Source organism: Paroedura picta, chromosome 1 (genome assembly GCF_049243985.1).
Source record: "Paroedura picta isolate Pp20150507F chromosome 1, Ppicta_v3.0, whole genome shotgun sequence".
Taxonomy (NCBI): domain Eukaryota; kingdom Metazoa; phylum Chordata; class Lepidosauria; order Squamata; family Gekkonidae; genus Paroedura; species Paroedura picta.
Genome location: NC_135369.1, coordinates 103,919,302 through 103,926,635, shown reverse-complemented (window position 1 = coordinate 103,926,635; position 7,334 = coordinate 103,919,302).

Below are 7,334 nucleotides of genomic sequence, written 5' to 3'. Positions count from 1 at the left end.
TGAGGGCGTGTAGTCAGAGCGCGCTCTGCGGAGGCCCTCAAGGGAGGGTCAGGCGTGGTGCTTTACGAGGGAGACAAGTGCTGAGGAGGACTGTTCCAGTTGAAAAAAAATTAGGGCACGGGACTGCAGCCTCGACCAAAGTTTGAGTCCAGCGAAGGGTTGCCAGCTCGGGGTGGGAAGTACCTGGAGACTTTGGGAGTGGAGCCGGGAGATAGTGGGATTTGAAGTAGGGAGGGACCTCAGTTGAATATAATAGTATGGAGTTCACCCTCCAAAGCAGCCATTTGCTCCAGGGAAACTGATTTCTGTCACTTGGAGACAAGCTGTAAAACCGGGGGAACCCCAGGTGTCACATGGGGACTGGCCTCCTTAGGCAGTACCTTTCAGATTAACAGTTTTTATTCAAGGTATAAGCTTTTGTGCACACACACTTCTGCAGCCTCCATCATTCAGGCTCTATCGGACTGGTTATCTTCAAAAAATCTTGGTTCTTGATCTGTACTGGATTTGGATTCAGTATGAGAAACTGCTTCTGCAGCATAACACTGAGTGGTTAATTGCAAGAATTTGGCTGTAACAATCAGATCTTGCACATTTCCAGTCCACTAAAATAGAACAACACAAGGGGGAAGGAAATAGCCCACAAAAAGTCATTTTTACTGCTTGAGAAAAGCGTGACAGAATGGTGTTTTTTATTAGGATTGTCTTCATTGTTTACTATTATTATTATTATCTTAATTTAATTTATAGATCACCCTCCCATACAGCTCAGGGTGGTGCACAACAAACAAATCACAACAAAAATAAAAACCTTTATTTTTAAATTTATTGTTCAATTTATAAACCGCCTCTCCCCGAGTGGTCTCACAATTTACATTAAAATACAATAAAATCCCAATAAAATCTTCCCAAGTTTAACAACAACAAAAGCAGCAGTGATCACATTCTCTCACAATTTACATTAAAATACAATAAAACCCAATAAAATCTTCCCAAGTTTAACAACAAAAGCAGCAGCGATCACATTCTCTTAGCCCAAACTATCCCACCTTGTTCAGCACAGTTGCCAAGTTCTCTTCCATTGAGAGTGGGAACAGATCTAATAGACCTTGGGGGTATCTAATAGACCTTGGAATACCGGGACTCTGCCCTGGCCTCAAAAATACGCCTGGAGGAAGAGCTCCATCTTGCAGGCTCTGCGGAAAGCTGACAACTCCGGCAGGGCCCTCAGCTCTTCCGGGAGCTCATTCCACTAAGTTGGGGCCAGGACCGAAAAGGCCCTGGCCAGTCAAGGCCAGGCAAACATATTGGGGGCCTGGAATAACCACTAAATTGGTACCTGCAGAGCGAATGTATTAAATAATACATACAAATTTAAACATCATGCCATCTCTGTACCAACAGTAATTCTCAATACAGCAATAATTCTCAATACATCTGTCAGAGGACAGTACCTTAACTGACAATTTTATGTGGTTAGGACCACATGCTTCTCTAAATGGTTCCATAGCTAGCAGATTTACAGTTTACCTCTTGACTGTAGTCTTTTAAAAAATTTATTTTTTTATTTTTGGATTTATATACCACCGTTCCCAATTCTCAACAGAAGAAGAAGAAGAAGAAGAGTTGGTTCTTATATGCCGCTTTTCCCTACCCGAAGGAGGCTCAAAGTGGCTTACATTCACCTTCCCTTTCCTCTCCCCACAACAGACACCCTGTGGGGTGGGTGAGGCTGAGAGAGCCCTGATATCACTGCTTAGTCAGAACAGTTTTATCAGTGCCATGGCGAGCCCAAGGTCACCCAGCTGGTTGCATGTGGGGGAGCACAGAATCGAACCTAGCATGCCAGATTAGAAGTTCGCACTCCTAATCACTACACCAAACTGGCTCTCAAGGTGAACTTGATGGACATGGGGGATCCCAGATAGAGTAACGGAACCCCACCCTGGCCTCAACCATATGCCTGGCGGAAGAGCTCCGTCTTGCAGGCCCTGTATTGTACATTGGACCTAAGTTGTGTATAGAATCATAGAATCATAGAATCATAGAGTTGGAAGGGGCCATACAGGCCATCTAGTCCAACCCCCTGCTCAACGCAGGATTAGCCCTAAGCATCCTAAAGCATCCAAGAAAAGTGTGTATCCAACCTTTGCTTGAAGACTGCCAGTGAGGGGGCGCTCACCACCTCCTTAGGCAGCCTATTCCACTGCTGAACTACTCTGACTATGAAAAACTTTTTCCTGATATCTAGCCTATATCGTTGTACTTGAAGTTTAAACCCATTACTGCGTGTCCTCTCCTCTGCAGCCAGCAGAAACAGCATCCTGCCCTCCTCCAAGTGACAACCTTTCAAATACTTAAAGAGGGCTATCATGTCCCCTCTCAACCTCCTTTTCTCCAGGCTGAACATTCCCAAGTCCCTCAACCTATCTTCATAGGTCTTGGTCCCTTGGCCCCAGATCATCTTCGTCGCTCTCCTCTGTACCCTTTCAATTTTATCGATGTCCTTCTTGAAGTGAGGCCTCCAGAACTGCACACAGTACTCCAGGTGTGGTCTGACCAGCGCCGTATACAATGGGACTATGACATCTTGTGATTTTGATGTGATGCCTCTGTTGATACAGCCCAAAATGGCATTTGCCTTTTTTACCGCTGCATCACACTGTCTGCTCATGTTTAGTTTACAATCTACAAGTACCCCAAGGTCTCGTTCACACACAGTGCTACCTAGAAGCTTATCCCCCATCCAGTAGGCATGCTTTTCATTTTTCTGACCCAGATGCAGAACTTTACACTTATCTTTATTAAATTGCATCTTGTTCTCATTTGCCCATTTTTCCATTGTGTTCAGATCTCGTTGAACTCTGTCTCTATCTTCCGGTGTATTTGCCAGTCCTCCCAATTTGGTGTCATCTGCAAACTTGATGAGTAGTCCCTCCACCCCCTCATCTAGATCATTAATAAATATGTTAAAAAGTGCCGGGCCGAGCACCGAACCCTGAGTTACCCCGCTACTCACCTCTCTCCAGTCTGATGAAACACCATTGACAACAACTCTTTGAGTGCGGTTCTCTAACCAATTCCCTATCCACCTAACTATCTGAAAATCCAGATTGCAGTCCTTCAATTTATCCATCAGAACATCATGGGGAACCTTGTCAAAAGCTTTACTAAAATCCAAGTAAATGACATCAACCGAATTTCCCCGATCCAGCAAACCTGTTACTTGGTCAAAAAAGGAAACTAGGTTGGTCTGGCAGGACCTGTTGGAGACAAATCCATGCTGACTTCCTTGGATCACCAAATTGTCCTCCAGATGTTTGCAGATCGCTCCCTTTAATATCTGCTCCATTATCTTCCCCACAACAGAGGTATACTACAAGCCCCCAACCTTTTGGAGCCTTTGGGCACATTTAGAACTCAGACATAAGGTAGTGGGCACAACCACAACATGGTTGCTAAAGGAGGTAGAGTTACACACAGAGGAAGCCCAAGTCTGGAAGGATTAAAAAATACAATGGAAAAGGGCAGTGAGGAAGAATATAACAAACACTGTGGTTGCAGATGCCACTGAAACAATGTTACTTTAATCTGTTTTGTCAAGCCGGTCAAGCAAATTAAAAGCCTGATGGACAAGAGCTGCACCTGATCACCACTTTGGGGTTGGCAGGTAAACTTCTTCCAGGCCACACTGGCCAGGGATTCTGGTTTCTTTGGATGGGGGGGGGCATCATTTGGGCACAAAATTGGGGTCACTGTGGGTAGACAGGTAGTTGTGAGTTTCTTGCATTGTATAGGGAGTTGGACTAGATGTTCTTTTCAGTTTTGATTTCATGATTCTATTATCCCACCCACTTTCTAAACACACTTGGTAAGCACCAAGAAAAATCCTTATGGCCTCCATTTTGCCCACAGGTACCACCCTGGTCTATACTATGTCCTCCTCTGTTTTAGTCTGCTGCAGCCAAGCTTCACGAAAGATGCATAATTTGTTCTATACTGTAACTGCTCCTGGCCTCACCAGGTGCATTCTGTCCTGAGATATTAACTGTGAATCCTGTTGATAAATTCTTGCTTATTGACAGCAATTGCAGGGAAGAGGCTGGAAGTAATCCCTATTTGATTAAAGTTGAGTGCAATTCTGAATAAACCTACACTCTAAAATCCCTGATTGTTTTAATGTTTGTAGATCTATATTTCTGACATAAAACACAGGAAGTAAGCCTGGAAGCAGAATGGCATTTTGTGAATACTAATAATTAATAATGGATAATGGATGTGATAACCATTGCTAAGTAAGTTATGGAGAGGGATTCAAAGATGCCCTTGATAGTATATTCTCAAATCAACTCTCTCCTGCACTCATTGCTACACATAGGGCTGTACTGCAGTCAGTTTGCTGACCCTTTTAAATTGTCCTATTTAAAACAAATGTTTTTAAAACATTCCCATTTATGCATGTGCTCTGATACTGCATTGTGGGGTTTTACACCACATGCATTTGAAATGGGAAACTTCTGTTGTGATGCAATGTCACCTGACCTCCACCACAGCATATGCTGCCAACAGGGCCACATGGGAATTGTGGTTCATGGACATGGAGTCTTAAACAATAAATTTCTGTTGGGACATACTTACTTTTGAATGCCCAAACTACCACCTCCACCCTCTCCCGAGGTATACTATTCCTTGTAGAGAGTAGGTAGGATGGACCATAGCAGAGCACAGGTTCCCATGCAAATTTAAAGCCCCCACCATACCATCCCCTCCCCTGTGAAGTTTTTCTTTAATCACTTATAAGCCCAAAGCGGGAGTCTCCACCAATAGTCTGAAGCAACTCTGCTTCCACATTCTCCTGCAAAACAGAACCAGCATTTCAGATAGTCATTGAGCCCACACAAGGCAGCACAGAGAAGACTCCTCTGTGCCAGCCTAATAAACTGTCAAACAATGCCCCCTCACCATGGTCACTGATCAGAGCTACACTGTTGTTGCCCATAATTACTTGTGTGCCACAGTTCTACAGAGAAGCTACAGTTTTGTAGTCTCAGTGAAGACTGTAGCAGGAAATGCCACACATACCAGAAGTAATCCTCTTCAGTTACATGGTAATATATTGGCTTGGTTGCCAGGGAGACCCAGAAACTGAGGAGGCAGAGAATCAGCAGCAGGTGCTTTGAGCTCCCATTGGTGGGTGAGGGACTGGCAACAGAAGAGAAGCTGTCACAGGGGCTCACTAAGGTTTATGTGTGAATTCTCAGCAGCATCATACAAGAAAAGTTGTTGCACAGCTAGTTTTAGATACCGCGCTGAAAAAAGGCAGTCAGTGCTATGAGGGGGAGGGGGGCAATGCAGAATCAAAACTACAGTGATGGGTTTTGCACAGCAAAAACCCTGCCATGTGCAGAAATAAAAACAACAATGTCTTTTTAGGCAGACTTTATGCAAGGTTTCCTGCCATGCATATTATACCCTAGTCTTTGCTGCCACTGTGAAAGATGTATAGGTGGTGACAGATCATTGTTGTATCAAAACAGTTAGTGGCTGCTTGAGTGACTCCTTTTAAAACTTCTACCTCCAAATGAGACATTACACATCTGTACCATTCTTTTCTACAATCTTCATATCTAAGAATAATGCAACAATATATTCAGGTGAGGAGCTGTGTAGATTTGAAGCAAAACAATGATTGAGTCCAATGGCATGCACACAAAAGCTTGTTTGTTTAATTACGTTTTTATACTGTCCTCCCTTGTGGCTCAGGGCGGTTTACAATATATTGTTTTGTTAATACTAATAATTAATAATGAATGTGGTAACCATTGCCAAATTAGTTATAGAGAGTGATGCACAGGTGCTCCCTGATAGTATAATCTCCAATCAATAATCCTGCATTTATTAACCTTTGTTGGCCTTAAAGGTGGCATTGGATTCAAACTTTGCTATATTGAAACAATGTATAAGTTGACCAAGTATCTACAGTCAGAAAAATTCAGAGCACACTTTAACATTTGCCATTGCTTCCAAAGCTCCACTGAAAGAGCTGGCTTACTTTGCCCATTTCCTTGCTCATTCAATTAGCTTTGAATTATGAGCTGCTCACAATGAATGTAACATTAGTATCATCTATCAAAAGTTGAAATGTCTGCATTTAGTCGTTTGAAGAGGTTTTCCTTGTACAGAGCTATAGATGCATTTGGCAGACTCCCAGCAACTGAAAGGAATAGCACTTCTTAATGGACTACAGTAACGTTACCATCTTAACCTTATTTGGCATTGATTCCTATTTGATTATTTATTATCACAAGGGCACTCTGACCCTATGAGTGATGCACCATTTTTCCAATGGCAATTGTTCAGAAGATGACAGGATGACCTATAGCATATTTTATAGACACCAGCAGCCACTTATTAAAGACGACTGTTCTACCAATAGATCAGTTAATGTGACCCTACTTACATTGTTTGGCAGGAAGATACATCATTAATTTATTGAAAAACTTAGAATCTGCTTTCCAATTCAGTGTAATTCTCAAAGCAGAATATAACAGTAAAATAAAAAGTGACTATTGAGAAAGTACAATACAACAATGAAGCATAATAATTGCTACCTCAGACAGTAGGTAAGAAAATACAAAACCTTTCTTTCTGAACAGCAATATTAGACTAAGGCAGTGATCCTAAGCATGTCTATTTGTATTTGTATTTAGTGGGGCTTACTCCCAGGAAGGTGTTCTTAGGATTATACCATTTATATTGCTATGAAAAGGACAAAAACATTTAAAAGATGAGACTAATACACTGAAAAACTGTACAAAAGAGTTGAAAGGATGACAGATTCCTTCCAAGAAACAATTTTTGAAGAAGAATCTACCACTTTAGAAAGTGACGTGAGAGATGCACTGAGATCAGTTGGGAGAAACAAGTCACCAGGAATATCAGTAGAGGTATTCCAAGCCACAGAAACAATAAAGCTATTCCAAGTCATCTTAACAAGGTTGTGCTAACAAACATGGAAAACAAAACAATGGCCCACCGACTGGAAATCCTCAGTTTACATTCCAAGGATATGTCAAAGACTGCAGCAGCAGACATTACTTTGTTGCTCAGGTAAAATTATGCTCTAAATGTTACAACAAAGATTTCTATACCACATATCAGTGGTCCCCAACCCCTGGTCCAGGGAACAGTACCAATCCGTGAATCAGTCGGTACTGGGCTGTGGCTCCTCCTTGTCCTCCTCCCCGGCTGCTGCTTGGGGGCTGCCCTGCCACTCTGCTGCTGGCTCACCTTTGGTGCTCTCCAGCGGCCGCCATGGCTAAGGGCTCCCCCTC